Source organism: Buteo buteo, chromosome 19 (assembly GCF_964188355.1).
Source record: "Buteo buteo chromosome 19, bButBut1.hap1.1, whole genome shotgun sequence".
Lineage (NCBI taxonomy): Eukaryota > Metazoa > Chordata > Aves > Accipitriformes > Accipitridae > Buteo > Buteo buteo.
The window spans coordinates 9,692,215-9,708,264 of NC_134189.1; the positions used below are offsets into that span (position 1 = coordinate 9,692,215).

A 16,050-nucleotide genomic window follows, 5' to 3' on the forward strand; every position below is an offset into this window, starting at 1 on the left:
GTTCAGCTGCAAGTGTCATTTCCCTAATGCTGCCCATTCATCTTGTGCTGGGTTACAAGTCAAATCTGCATGCACTCCTGTTCTCTTGGGAGTGGGGAGATCCAGCAGTGGTCAGCTCATGGCAAATAAACTGTCATAATACTGCAAGTGTTCCCCCATAATTTTTTCTCCTGACTTTGTTTTGTTGCTATGGAGTAGACAACTGCAACTGGACATTCCTCAAATGCATTGCCTTGGCATGTCAGGCAGCTATGCATCATTTATTTGAGATGCCAGAGCAATAGCAGAGGGATTCAGGGTGGAGAATAAAAGCTATAGTATAATCTAAGCAGTTGAGGGTAGATACAGGAAAACAGCGTTTACCTACTAGTAAACTGAGCAGTGTAAATTTGCTGGTGCTCCACTAATGTAGTAACATTCACTGGGGAGGAAAAAGGGTATTTTTGTATGTTTTGTGAGGGGAGGGGGAACAAAGATATGAGAAAAATTCAAACACATCATTGCTCTAGGAGATAATAGTGGAAATTTCTATGAAAGCAGTTGCTCAATTTCTCACCCTGCGTCAAACTGAGGCAAAAGGTCAGTGAACGCAGTGATGGCAGCCGTGGTGGCAGGTCAGCACCTATTTCAATAAGCAGCGAAGTGACTTTGCTGTCTTCAGTCTTTCGAGATGAAGAAAGAGTGCCTTGATTTTTAGCACTTAAGGAAACTAAACCGTGCCCAGCTCTAGAAAGGTCAATAAACCTTTCTGGTTAATATATTTCAGAAACCCCAACCAAACCGCCTAGCTAGTCTCAAATCCTAAAGCAGATACTTCTAAAACTCCACAATATTTACATCTTCTAATCTTCGCACAACAACAGGCAGAGACTTTTTGCTCTTTACTATAGAAGAAGATTTCACGCTCCTTGTTTTTCTGTTGAGTCATTAAAAATTCCCTGCTAGAAATGATCTTAATACAACTTACATTCCTCTTTTCATACCCTGGTTCAATTATGGTTTTCATTACCTCAAAAGTTAGCTTAAATGCTCCCTGTTGTCCAACAAGTAAGTGAGTAAATAAATAAATAAGCAATTTAACTACAAGGGAAAGAAAAGCTTCATTCCAGCACTTACCACAAATTACTTTAAGCAACTGTTTCCAAGCTGTATAATGGCTACACTGAGTTAAGATTCTTCTCTCTGAACATTTCAGATAGAAATATCTTTCACCTCTTCTGTCTCTACCAAGGTTTATTTAGCTGATCTACTCAGACATCAGAGACTGACAGACTACCTCGGAGAAAAAAAGGACGGGATGCAGTGATCACATGAAAGGCACTCTGTATCAGAGAGAGGTTAAACTGGACACTTATTTTGCCCCACCCCTCTCAAATAAGGGGATTTTAGAGAAATTTGAAACTCCACACATATGAATCTGGTACAAGGAGATGGATTTTTCTTGTACTGCAGATATAGCTGCAGAGCTCACTGCCACAAGAGAGGTTTGTGATTAAGGACTCATCAGCATTTAAAAAGGACTGAACGTATGGGCTCATAATAAGTATATGTAAAATGTTCATAATACAAGATTGCAAGGTGCAGGGGGAGATGGCATGCTGCTCTTCTAACTCACCTGTGGCTGGGTTTCAGGTTAGGACAATTTCTAAGCAGTCTGACTTACGTGGATTTTTTTTTTTTTTCCTAGTAACAGCTATTCATCCTGATATTTGTTTAGGAGCTTCTCCTATCTCTGATAAGATGATTTGAAACACTACTGGACACTAGCAGAGTGAGGATTAGAAACTCACTGGGCAAGTCCTATGTTCCAATGGTCCGATACTGTTTGGCCAGCACAGGGCGTGCTGAGATCACCTCTGACCATGCACATCTTTTAGCCTTCGTTAGACCTTTAGATCTCCCAAAGATGCTGTTTTCTTGAAAAAGCGTACTCCATCTCTGCACCCTTGTGTGCTCTAGGGACCTTGGCTTAGTCTTACTCAGAGGATGAGGCAGGAAGTGTTGGAGGTGATAACATACTGGCTTTTGTAGCTGAAGGTACTTACACCGACATAATTGCAATTATTAATTGAGGTGAAAGGATGTGCCCAATCTATACTTTGAGGTAATATTCGGCAACTTAAGCAACATGAATCATGAATCATTCATTAACTGAGTAATGCTTTTAATTAGTTAGAATTAATTTTAAGATGCCCTCTGTTATTTTGTTGTGTAATTTAAGGTCACCAACATTATTTTTTTCTATGTTATAGTTACATTGAGGCTTATATGCAATTCCCACCAAATACACATATATTATTTGCTTTAGTTCAAACTCTTTATACTTAGGTAAAAGACTTTGGGAATGGTGGAGAGCCTTAAAGGTGAAGCCTGTGGTATCTGGTATCTCCCCAATTGTATATGAAGTGCCATTCCTGTGCTACCAGGTCTGAGACCCATGATGCTGAGACATCAGAGGCTGTAAAGAGAAGTTAGTGATACATCATCCTACTTGATGTTTCAGATCCTCTTTGGCTGTAAATAGGCAGAGCTGCATTGAAGGTAGCAGAGTCCTGCCAGCTAAAAAAGTGACAATATGGCTTTGAGCAGGGCTCCATTCCCCAGTGTGCTGGTTTTGGTTGCGATAGAGTTAATTTTTTTCATAGGGCCAGGTGTGGGGCTATGTTTTGGATTTGTGCTAGAAACAGTGTTGATAATACAAAGATATTTTCATTCCTGCTGAGCAGTGCTCACCCAGAGCCAAGGGCTTTTCTGCTTCTCATGCCACCCCACCAGCGAGGAGGCTGGGGGGGCACAAGGAGCTGAGAGGGGACACAGCTGGGACATCTGACCCCGACTGACCCAAGGGATATCCCAGACCATGGGATGTCATGCTCAGCATATAAGGCTGGGGAAGAAGAAGGAAGGGAGGGACATTCAGAGGGATGGTGTTTGTCTTCCCAAGTCACCGCTACTCATGATGGAGCCCTGCTTTCCTGGAGGTGGCTGAACACCTGCCTGCCCACGGGAAGCGGGGAATGGATTCTTTATTTTGCTTTTCTTTGCTTGCATGCATGGCTTTTGCTTTACCTATAAACTGTCTTTATCTCAGCCCACGAGTTTTCTCACTTCCACTCTTCCGATTCTCTCCCCCATCCCACCCTGGGGGAGTGAGAGAGCGGCCACGTGGGGCTTAGTTGCTGGCTGGAGTTAAACCACAACACCCAGTCAGTAGGTTTCCAGGCTGCCTACCACTTAGCCAGACACCACTACATTCAAATTTATTTCAATACTTTCTGGTCACTCCATCAAAAATCTCAAAGGTTATGTGATCCCAGGACACGGTCCCATTATGTTGTGTCAGCCCAAAATGGAGGGGCTCAGGCAGCGGAGCCCATCTTTTCAGAGATATAAGTAGGGCACCTTTTTCTACACTGACTTAGGTTCCATTTTTCTTCCAGTATATCTGAATAAATAGCTGAGAAAAATCCCTTTTCTTCTTCACATTCCCATAGCTTACATTTTAGTTGTACATGCTCTCTCTGTCTCTGGAGATAGTCATCCGCACACTCCATCACCAGAGGAATGAAGACAAAACTCCAGCTTCCTAAGAGAGCGCTAAGACATCTTTAACTGCATAATAATTGATGTTTTTATGGTGTTCCAGATCATTTACTGATATTGAACACTTCAGTGGCTTAATCCTTCCTCACACAATGTGTAGACAAATAATGGCTTGATAGACTTCATCATTCATGAAAGGCAGACAGAGCAGGCAAGCCAGCATGAAAATATTTTAATTATACTTTGTCAGAAGTATATCACAGGAGATAAAATCGCTCTTCCTTCACTAGTATCATTTGGGGAATTTATCCAAGTCTAAATTTATTTACTATTAAAAATTGCACTTGGGTCCAAAGAATGAACTTCCAGAAGCTAAGAAGGAAGAGAAACAAGAAAAAAACAAGTATAAGAATGAAGAGTGGCAGAACACCTTTAGGAGAGCAATTCCTTGCTTGAGGCCAGGCTTGCAAAAGAAAAAACTTCCTAGAAAACAGTAAGTATTATGGAAAAGAGGATAACTCATAACTCATGTTTCATTAACTCTTTTCTTTATGCAAATTTAATATGGGACAAGACTACGCAGTGCCACTGGACACATATCAGCGGGGTTAACTCACTGCAGCAAAAGTTTCCATCGGTAGATGTTCTCCAGACTAATCTGTTCTCAAGGCATTTCTCCCGAGCTTCCTCAAATTATATCTATAAAGTATAAGTATCTAGAAATGCAAATGAATGGCACCTGGGATTGATAAGAAAAATAGAAAACTGGCTTTCTGATGAAATAAAAAGTTTATGTCATATATTAAATTTATTTCTGGAGCTGAATTCCAGCTTACTAAAGTCAGAGGGATTTTCTCCACTGTGTTTCAATAGTTTGGGGATTGGGGCCTTGTGAAACTGTATAAGATAAAATAGAGCATATTGCAAAATAGGCTTGTTGATCATTATACTGCTCAACTTCTGCTTCTGTGGGTATTACTATTATTTTTATGTTGTATAAAACTGCACTTGATAAGGGTTGTTAAATTACTTTGTCTCCAGTGCAAACCTAGTGTAGCTTTTATGTGTGACGGCTGGTTTGTCACTGGTGGCATATCATGGTAGGAGATGTGTCAGAGAATCATCAATAACAAACTGCGGTAAACCATATAAACAATTCTATTTTCTTTCTTGTCAGTTAGTGTTACAGACTGCAGAGTCCTCATACTGCTGAGGTGGATTGTATTGAAGGAATAAAGATGAGAAGTAAAGTATTTAGCTGGCCTTTGGTGCATGCTGGAGAAGGTCAATAGTTTGTCTGCCACCTTGGTTGCCACTGAATGTCTCAGAGCGAGAATAAAGAAGGCATTTCCAAAAAGTGCCTAGAATTTGCTTTATTCCGTTACCATTTAAAGTCAATAACAAAGTACTCTTGACATTTATAGTAGTGGGGTCATGGTAGGACAGGGGCTTGAAATTCTTCCCATCCTAAAAGCTCTGCACATACTTTACTGATAATGGGATCAAGCCCCAGGTTTCCAGCCACGTACCTCGTTCAGCAATAATGTGTCTTCTGTAATCAACCAATTTCCAAAACATAGGAACGGATTCTCCATGTAATTCATATAAACACAATCTTTTAAATCTTGCCAAGCTTTTAGTGTCAGTAAAATTTCCCTGCAGTGAGAAGCTCCAATTTAATTAAATGTTGCATGAAACTATTTCTTTTCCCCTGTTGTACATTTGCTGCCTATTAATGCATCCTGTATTATTGAACTCAAGGTAAACAGACATCTCTGTTTGGACTTCTCTATGCAATTCATTTGTTTCTATAACTATCATGATTGATGTAACTTTTCAGAGTAGACTCTCCTAGCCTCTTCAATTCCTTCTTATACTGTTGTGTTCCCCCAGTGCCTTTAGACCTTCCCATTTCTGTCTTTTCTTTCTTAAAGACAAGACAACTGAAACCAAAGACAAGAGTGCTGAAACCAGTGTGGATGAGACACTTCATATTCCATTTTATTCACTTCCTTCCTCTTCAGTGTTTTGTTTCTGATTAACTAGAGGTCTTTAATCATTATTTTCTTTCCCTAGAAAGGTTACTTTGATTTCAAAGCCTACCAATGTACAGGGACAGTCTTGGTGTGTCTGTATTTACCACCTTGATATGTAATGTAATTCTTTAGGAGTACTTTGGAACCCTACCTATTCTTTCTTGGCTAACCTAACCACTGCCTTTAGCTAATTTTGCCAACTCAACATTTCCCTTCAGCCTATTGACTTTTTTAGGTTTTTAATAATTGCAACTAATTAAGAGCGACAATCCCGGTAATAGTCCATTTATCTGTCTGGTGTTATACTGAGGTTTGATGTTATATTATTTCTGTTGTCTTATTATCTCTTTAAGAAAGTTTTTTCCTTGAGAGTGTGGGCTCTGAGGAGAGCTGAAGGATGGAGGTGAAGAGTCTTTGCTTATACAGAATATAAACCAAGTCTTAATAGGACATGAGGGTATTCAGGTACTTCAAAGACTGCATGCTGCAGGAAATATTAATAAATTGTTTTCAACCCACACTGATGAAATTTTGACATCTCAACTATTTTCACATACAAGAAAGTGGAAACCCATCTCAATTTGGAAATATTGAACTGCAGTTAAAGAGAAGATTATTAATCTCGAAAGGCTGATGTATTTGGTATTCAAAAATTTCTGCAATACTTCTGACAAATGGGAATATCAGTGTTGGGGTTATTTTTCGATTAAAATAAAGTCTTTTGCGAAGTGTTCTACTTGAAATATTCTATAATTGCTGTTATGGGAAAAACACCCTGGTTTTTATTTTATTTTATTTTATTTTTGTTTCTTTGATATTCTAGATTTTTAAGGAAAATATTCAGTCAGGTTTTTTTAGATTTCTCTCTTCTCTCCTACTCTCTATTTATTTGCTAGCAGGAAAAAAATGGAAGAAGCATCTTTGAAAGAACTGTCACTTGGTTTGCTGAAGATATAGAGAACATCCATGCAAGTACTTTTCCTGAACTGTGCCAGGGAAGGGTCATTGTGAAAAGATGTTCATTTTAGAAAGACACCACATCTTTCCTCCTAAACTCAGAAATTCACTTGTTTTCATTTAATAAATGAACCAAACAGTAGGAACCAAAATCTTGGTTTTGATTGCAGGTAAACATCTGTGGAACTGGAATAGCTTTTTTTAACAACAACCACAAAAAGAGAAAGGGGATGAAATTAAATGTTCTGCTTACCTTGCCTTATCTGTATTACCTTAGCTTATTTGGATGAGAGTTCTGTGGCAAAAGACATGCACCTTTCAGATTTCAAGGGGGCTTCGTCTCATCTCTGCCACTGCAGGCAGGTAGGGCACGGTGTGCCAACCTCACTGCAGGCTTGGCTACCTGGGGACGTGCAGCAAAGGCAAACTTAATCAGTTAACGGTGTGAATTAAAGTGCATTAAAGATCCTGCGGGCGTTCTCTTGTGAGCGTTAAGAGGCTGTATGTCACCGCAGTTTAATTTTTCTCTGAGGAAGGCTTGTCCTCAGTGAAGTGGTAACATAAGGTGTAACTCCAGCATTGTTCCTGGCTGAACTCCTGCGCATACAGAGCAGTCTGAATTAAACAATGAATTAAGCAATGATTTAGATGCCTTTGCTGTGTTTTGCGTCTGTGCTGGTGGATGAAGTGAAGTGCCTGGTGATTTGCTTATCTGGGGGGTGCGGAGGCTTGCTAACAGCTGGCACGCAGTCTGCCGTGCTGCAACAGAGCTGAATTAGCTGGTTTGTCACAGGCCCAGGCTAAAGGTTGAGTAATGCTTATTTTCAAACCAGCAAGGGGGAATTTAGCCGCTCGCTGCTAATCCCAGCATGGAGTGTGTCACTAGCCAGTCTCTCCCCGCAGCTTCAATGCCCACAGCGTGCCCGTGTTTGCCCAAGGGAGGCCAGCTCCGGAGGAATCGAGCTGCCTCTAAGGGTACATGCACATGACTGCAAGCAATTGAGTTACTGAGGCTTAACAAGTTACCTCTAATCAGCTGATGAGCTGTAACTCAATAAGACACAGAGATTTTATTGCTTTTAATTGCACGTCTCCATCTTTGGTAACCTGAGTTAACCCTGCACTAGTGATGTTCCCTGAGAAACTACAATAATATATGAGCAGAGAGATATAATTGGGAGGAGAGGGATTCATCGCTCCCACTTTCAGTCACGTGAATTAGCTGGCTTGTGTCTGTGGTCTCCTCCAGAGCCGAAGGAAAGAGGACCCTCTGCAAGGTGGCTTTGAGCACATAAATCAGGTGCTTCCTGGGAGTCTCTCTCTGGCGGAGTTTACCTCTCTGCTTTGGTCACAGAAGTCATTAGGAAGAACAGTCAGCTAATGTAGGCACAAATGCTTCTCTTGGGTATTGTGCCTACATGAAATGGAAAGTGGCGTTTTGGAAGACATTGCCATATGTGTATTTTCTGTCAACAAACAATAGATTTTTCCCCCATAAGTTGGTGTCTGATGCCAGCAGAGGCTACGTATGTATATGTTCACAGGTTTTGGTTTAATTACACCGATCTTTTGCATATGACAGAAATTTAATGTTTTAATTAAACTTTTTTTACCCCCCCCTCTCATTTTTTTTCTCCCTAAATTTGGCCAATACAAAACTCTGAAGTTTTTCATGCCGGCAGGCAACTTTCCATTCATCCTGGAAGTGGCAGGTTTATGCTGATTGTTAATAGTGGGGATGAATGGCACCAGGTGAGGCACAAGGATACCCTCCAGCAGAGCCATCTGAGACAGTGGAAAGGGATTTTTCATTTTTTAGTGATAAAATGTGAGGATGTCAGATCAGGGAAGCCAGATCAGTTGTGACTGAAGAATTTGGCCACAGAGTAAACTATAATTAGGATTTTGTTTTTTTCTTTCCTCCAGCTGCAGGCTGCAGCTACTGTACTTTCAGATGTTACCAAACTGCACAGTGAAATAACATCAAGAAGCCACTTCATTTTCTAAATTAACATTGGCCTTTCATTCACCTTTCCATCCTCTTGGGTTACCCAGCTCCATATTAGAAGTGTTCATCTGCCTTGCTTCTATCTCCCTTCATTGTTTGTGTAATTGGAAAGAGTCAGTACAATTGCGCTTTTGTGGTTTGGTTTTAGTTGCTTTTACTGACAAATGTGTAGAATATTGCTGTATATTACAGTTTAGAAAAAAACTTGTATACAAAGGCCTTTCACAAATGTCAATTCTGTAAGCTCTTCTGTAACTGCATGGGCTAGATGGGTTTAAATTTACACATTCTGCAGCCAAGTTAAGGGAACTGGTGAAGGTTACAGTAACCCAGGATGTGTTAGAGGAATTTTAACAACAGCAGTGTAAGCAGTTCTCTGCAAAGCTCCACCTATGCAAGGTGCCTCTGACTTTATGTTTCACAACATATTCAAAGCCTGATTCCTACTCATCATCTCTCATATCCTGTTTTTGCAAATATGGAGCCTTTTTCAAACAAACTAGACTTCCCAGTGAAAACTGGGTGAAATATGAAGTTCCATTTTGATTTTCTGGGACATTTAACTGCTACATTCAAAATTAAAGTAATAGTAAATAGAATGGAGAGGTGTGCCATAGCTTACAAGTGAAAAACTCATATATTCTTACAGCTCAAGTCCTGGTGGCTCACTTCTTGCTGTCTCTATGTGAAAACCAAACATATTTCTGAATGCTTTGCCACTTGAGAAATGTCAGTTTTATCAGCATAGGTAAAAGCTCCAGATACTTAAGAGACCAGTAATACCCCTCTCCCCCCAAACCAGGGTTGAATTCCTAACAGTTTATTATTACGGTTCAAGCTCAAGCTGAATTCTCCTCTATGGGAATTTTCTTGAGGAAAAACATTGTGAGTTGGCCATCTGTTGGATTAGACAACCGATTCATTCCCAAACCCCAGCCTCCCCATTGCCTCCTTCTCACCCGCCTCCCTGCAGTTCCATGCAGCACATTTCAAAGGCTAAAAAAGCAATACTGAAACTTCTTTATCCCAGCACCTCAACAGTATGCCCTGAGGAGACAGCTTCTCCTTTGGGGGCAAGTCCCTTTAGTTCTAATTCCCATGCACGCTTGTTTTCCTTCTCTCCAGGTTTTCTCATACCTGGACTAGATGCTGATGTTCATAATTTCTCTCCACGGGTTATCCTTGCTCCTCTTTTAAAACCTCAAGTGCTCTACAGCAGATGTGAGAGCCTCAGGCTCACTTGCCCTCTGAGCCACAGAGAAATCATGATTATACAGAACCAGGTATTATGTGTCAACAGCAGGCACTGTAGGATGGAGGTGTATTTTCAACAATAAGCTGCGAAACCTGTAAAGATTTCTAATTGAATTGCTAAAATCCTGCAAAGGTGGGCTGGTCAGTGCAACATGGTTCCCTTCAAAGCTGTTTTTCCACTCCTAGTGTTTCTCTTTCTTAAACCTGTTTTCATTTTCCTGGCAGCAATTCTATTCTCTAACTCTATTACTGCAGTTTCTCTTCAACAGTTATTCGGATTAAGCAGTTTGATTAAAATTCTTTGTTGTTAAGCTCCGGAGTTTTCAGCCATGTAAACGGTAGGGGATATTGAGAGACAGGGAAGCTCCTGTAGCCCCCAAAGAAGTGTTCTGCCTCAACTTGCTGCTACAGAGAGCAATGCAGACCCCTTTTTCTGACCAACATGCTCTGACACCTGAATTGTCTTTTGTCGGAGACCATACTGGAAATAAGTATCTGCTGCTCCCATGGTCTACAGCCTATGACTACAGTATCACAGCACTAGGTACAGTGACTCCTACCTCCTACCACTAACTGTTGCTCTGCTACGTTTTGTGAGTACCTGTCAGCGCCATGAGTGCTCTCATGGGAATCATGATGCCGAATTCCTAGAGAAAACCCAGGACCGATACAGTCAGACTCCAAAAGTAAACACTACTACCACTGTGGCTTTCCCCTATATCTGCAACATGCAGCATATAGACGCTTTCTATATTAATCCACTTTTGTATTGGCATGCCTACATGAAAATAAACTATATTACAGCAGCACAACACTAAAATAAAGCAGTGGTGAGCCAGGCTTCATACCTCATAACTCAATTCACTCACACCTGTCCTTCAAGTAAGTCTGTGTGTACATATATATGCATCTATATATTTATATAGAGTGCATGTTTGTGTTTTTGACTCTGCACATAAATATTTATATGCTTTTCTAGTTTGAATACTTTATCAGGAAAAAATACACTGAAGTTAAAGTTAGGACAGTCTTATTACAAAATACAAATATTTGTGATTCTTCCATGTTTCCACTTGTTTGAGCTAGGGCCATAATCCTTTCCCCACCTTTTCCTCTTGCTTAGGATTAGAGGCATTTTGTTCATATATGACAGTTTCAAGGAACTCTTAAAACAGGAACTTAGTAGGAGCAATAAAGGTTGTCACATATAATAAAATCCATAGACACAAACTCCAGAAAATGTTTAACAGCACAGTTCAGGTAGGTGTCATCTAATTTATCCTATGGAATTCACTGTTTCTCTGCAAATGCATTGCAATGATGGGTTCTTGCACACTTGCTGCTAAAGTTTTGACTCATGAAATCTTTCTGGTTATTTGTCTTTGTTTCAATTAGCCAGTGTCAACAGCTCCCTAACAGTGGAATGGTGCACAGTTGCAACTGGCACTATCATACAAGGGAATTCAGATACTTGTGCATGGAAATGAGACATGAATGAGTACACCTATCAATGCTTGCAGGGGCTATGTTTATGCTATCACTAGGAGCAGGCATGAGAGTGGGGTAGGACACACTATTTTAATTGATACTAGTGAAGAAGAGCACTTAACAGCCAAATTCTGTGCTCCATTTGCTTATATCACAACAGTGAAGATATTTGCGTTGCACTTGTCAATACCACCCACTGCATCTTGTTTCAGGCCTGCTTAGGCCCATCTAAGCTATGTTTTGTCTACCGAGCTTTGGCTTTTGAGATATGCTGTAGAAGAACCAGTTGAAGGGGTTAATCTGGGGCTCTATCTCCCCACTCACAATGCAGACATGGCATATTTAGGCCTATACTTAGGGATGGCATGATTCAAGTCTTCAGGCATTCATTGCTGTTGTGCCTTGGACATTTCCTCAACTCTACTTGTGAATATAGCTGGACTCAAACTCTATCAACACACAGTGAGCCTGAATGAGTAGTTGGGTTTGCCCATGCTTGACTTGCAATTTGGATGAGTAGCTGGATGAGAGGTTTCTGGACACATAAATCCTAGGGCTGTAGCCTAAAATGATTGAAACCTGCTAAAAAAAGAGGAGATAGAACTGTGTTTTGCTATTTGTGAAGACCCATATCCCCCTGCCACTGAGGCTTTGGGCTCTGAAGTCCTTCCAAATTACCAGTGACTGCCAAATACTACCAGAGGCTGGGGTGCCAGCCCACACTCTCCTTCCATAGCTACACCATCTGGAAAGACTGTTGGGAGAAGGGTGGCACCAGAGCTGCTACTGTTCTTCATGGAGTTTCATTCACAGAAGACATGTGACAAGCAGCTTCAGCAATTCCGAGGCTGCTCTACAGTCCTGCTGTCCTGCAACCTCAGCGTTGAGTAGGTACCTCGACGCTACGTAAATGTTTTGACAAGGAAAATTTGAGGCTTTGCACACAAAATCAGAAGTACACAAATGCACATACCAGCTTAACCTTCAAGATCATGAGACACATTAATGCATCACCAGTGAAGGTGCCAGATAGTTGGACAGCAGGCTCTTTAGTTTTCAGAGCCAATATCTGAATAAAAAAGAGAAAATATTGTACTTTTTTTAAAGACCAGGGTGAGCTTAGGATACTAGCATTAAAAAAATAATCATAGAATCACAGAATGGTTGAGGTTGGAAGAGACCTCTGGAGGTCATCTTGTCTACCCTCCTGCTTAGGTAGGGTCATACAAAGCAGGTAACCTGTCTGAACATTTAATAGACTTCTTTTTTTGAAGGTTTGGGGTTGAATTTGCAGTAGGTGACCCTCTGAGTGCTTAACAGAATTTAGATAAGCATGCAAGAGTTCAGAATTCTGCCTGAAGTGAAACTGACTTTCTCAGAACCTCGGTAAACAAATCCTACTGAAAATCTCATGAAAATCACTTATTTTGTCACAATGAACCAAAATGCAATAGAAATCCATTTACTGAATAGCTCTCCACTTTGTTTACCAGAATTTAAAACATTGCTGGCCTCATTCCTTGAAATTTTGATCACTTCTTTTCTTGATATTTCTGAGAGTTCCTATTTCTTCTGTTCTTTGAACTAAATTGAGGAGAACAGTCTTTATCTTGCTCTGTTGGTGTTTTCATGTATGGATAAATAACAGAAGCACAAATGCACACATGTACCAAATCTTTTCATAATTGAAAATGGATTTAGTTTGAGCTTTAGGTTAATATTAAGGTCATTTTTCATTTTAGTTAAACCATTTCTTTCCACTAATCAAACACCAATCTTAGCTTCAGCCAAAACCTAATCTGAATATGAGCTTTTCCCTCAACAAGTATAACTTTTCTGGGAGCCTATGGGTTGAGAAGGAGCCGTGGTTCATTAGTGTTCTCCTGTATTCACAGCCACAACTTTCTCCAAGTTTCAATTACTTTCAGGTAACACAGTTCATGGCCAAACAATGATTCTAATAGAGAGATTAATCTAAATGTCCAATGTATATAGACAGTACACTTGCTCCAAAAGTAAAACAGGGTAGGGAAAAGGCATAGGAACTGACACTGTCTAGTAACTGCATGATTGTCTTGACAGTGTTATTAACTTTTCAGAATCTAATGGAAAGCAACAAGGTGAGGAGGTGCAGGGTGACTGCAGAAGATGATATTAAACACATCAAAGGTCTGGAGAGTGTAGTTTTCAACACGCTGCTTGTCTGAACTGATGGCAGAACTTCTTAAATCTGTTTCAGGGCAGAACAGATTTCTTCCTCAGTTTGGGATCAGAGATCTAGCAGGAACAGGATGTGTTCCTTTAAAATTTTCAAGGCAAAATCACCAGCTCAGATAAATCAGTATAACTCCATTGTGGCTTTAATTCAATTATACCAGTGCCTGAGCATCTTGCCTTTGAATATTTGAAGAAGAAAACTCTTCCCTCTGAATGAGTTTATCAACTAGATAGATAGGGTGTAAAAAAGGAAATATTACTGCCTGTAATAAAACTTACTTATTACAGGCAAGTAATTAAGGGATAAATTAATAGAGAGCTACATTTTCTTCTTCACCAAGAGATCTCTGCAGCAAAGTTGGGGAAGACATCAGGAACATGGTTGTAACACACTAATTTACATGGTCAGTCACAGGCAAACAGTATCTTAGAATAGCTCTTATGCTTGGTGTCACCTAAAAGGACTTTCAATGGCTGGAAGGCTGTTATAAAACAGATTTGTTGCCTGTGCTTCCTCCCTGAAGTGGAGAAGGAAGGCGACAGATGCAAACTCCCATTACAGTTAATTTGAGAAATTCCCTTTGGGTTTAAGCAGCAATGACACCAATCTTTTTCACAGGTAGCGTGAATTAAAATAAAACTAAGAAAACTTTGTTCTGAACTTTTTTCCAAAGGAAAGCCAATGACAAAGTATGGTTTGGAACTCAGTTTTGAGGATGCTTCTAACTTTCCTGTTCATGAAATTGCCTTTTCTCCTTATTTTATTTTTTATATCTTTGTTCCTTGTTATGGGAATACCTTGTGGTTCTCCAAAACATTTTTTGTGCAAAATAAAAAAATGCATGATGACATTCTGTCAATCAAATACAGGTACAGAGGAACCAGATGTTAAAAGAATAATTTTATGACACATTTAGAGATTTCTTAGCCACTACTATATTTGTGTCCTGATAGTCTTCAATGTAACTTCCCTTCAGTTTAGATCACAGGAACATAGATTTTAATTTCTGCTACATACTCTTCCTATTAATCTTTTGGTTTGTTTATGTCTGCTTATATTTAAAAGACTTTGTCTCTTCTCTGTGTAAGTTCTTTTAAATTTTCTTTTGATTTCTCCTTTTCCTTCTCCTTTCAGTCACTGATCCTGTTATCAAGGTCACTTTATGAACTGATAAATTCATTCTTTACAGCTATCTGAAATATCTCATTGTGCTCCTTTTGGCTGGGATAGAGTTAATTTTCTTCACAGTAGCTAGTATGGGGCTATGTGTTGGATTTGTGCTGAAAACAGTGTTGATAACACAGGGATGTTTTTGTTCCTGCTGAGCAGTGCTCACCCAGAGCCAAGGGCTGTTCTGCTCCTCACCCCACCCCACCAGCGAGGAGGCTGGGGGGGCACAAGGAGTTGGAGGGGACACAGCCAGGACAGCTGACCCCGACTGAACCGAGGGATATCCCAGACCATAGGACGTCATGCTCAGCATATAAAGCTGGGGAAGAAGAAGGAAGGGGGGACATTCGGAGCGATGGTGTTTGTCTTCCCAAGTTACCATTAGGTGTGCTGGAGCCCTGCTGTCCTGGAGATGGCTGAACACCTGCCTGCCCATGGGAAGTGGGGAATGAATTCCTGGTTTTGCTTTGCTTGTGTGCGCAGCTTTTGCTTTACCTATGAACTGCCTTTATCTCAGCCCGCGATTTTTCTCACTTTTACCCTTCTGATTCTCTCCCCCATCCCACCAGAGGGGAGTGAGAGAGCAGCTGCTTGGAGCTTAGTTGCCGGCTGGGGTTAAACCACAACACTTACTAAAACAGAGTTATATTTTTACTATTCCACTTCCATAAGCGCTTGATCCTACCATAGTATCATGTACTTAAACATATGGAAACCTAACCCAAAGGGGTTGACCCTTTCTGAATTTCAGTTCACTTACATCCATTTATTGTACACAGGGTCTGTTTCTGGCATGTTATTTCCCACTTATCAGACGGAAACCATCCTGTTTGAGGGCAACTTTGATGGTCTTAATACTGGTTTTTATTCTGCCCTGAAATAGAACTAGGATTCTTCAAATGTTCCTACAGAGGTGAAACTGTGCCAAAATAGTTATTATCAGACCAGGATGCCTTTGATTCAGGAAGCCTGCTAAGTATGTTAACTATTTTCCTTTTATAATCCTAGCTGCTGACATTATGGGGCTATTATGTGACTCTGTGGAGTCACAGATAAAACACATAGTCAACCACAAGGTAATAGTCCTTTTCAAATGTGGACAGGTATGAGAACCCTAACACTATTTCACCAGCCTACCAGAACCCCTCACTGCAGCTTGCATAGGAAATTATTGTAACACCCCTGTCAGCACTGCCTATCAGTAGATTTCAAAAGATTTTGGATCTGCTTATTGCAAAAAATGAGACAGCAATTAAGGGGTAACCCAGAGTCAGGTGGCAGTGGTTTGAGAGTGTCACAGCTGCATGAATGCCTGTGCTGTATAAGAAACCCACTTTTTAAATGACCACACCATTTAAAAGAGCAAAGGAGAGGAA

The 16,050-nt window shown here is 40.4% G+C and overlaps 1 protein-coding gene across 3 annotated transcripts in view; it reads right to left on the bottom strand.

The window, feature by feature from the left end:
* The window catches only part of CHRM2 (cholinergic receptor muscarinic 2), a 103,964-nt gene that overhangs the window by 28,737 nt on the left and 59,177 nt on the right, over positions 1-16,050 (bottom strand). Inside the window, exon 1 of one of the 3 annotated variants that reach the window (XM_075051103.1) lies at positions 6,809-6,827. The exons of the other annotated variants lie outside the window; for them this stretch is intronic. The gene's annotated coding sequence lies outside the window, so the exon portion shown is untranslated. Of the gene's footprint in view, positions 1-6,808; positions 6,828-16,050 lie in introns of those variants that run through there. 3 annotated transcript variants of the gene reach the window in all.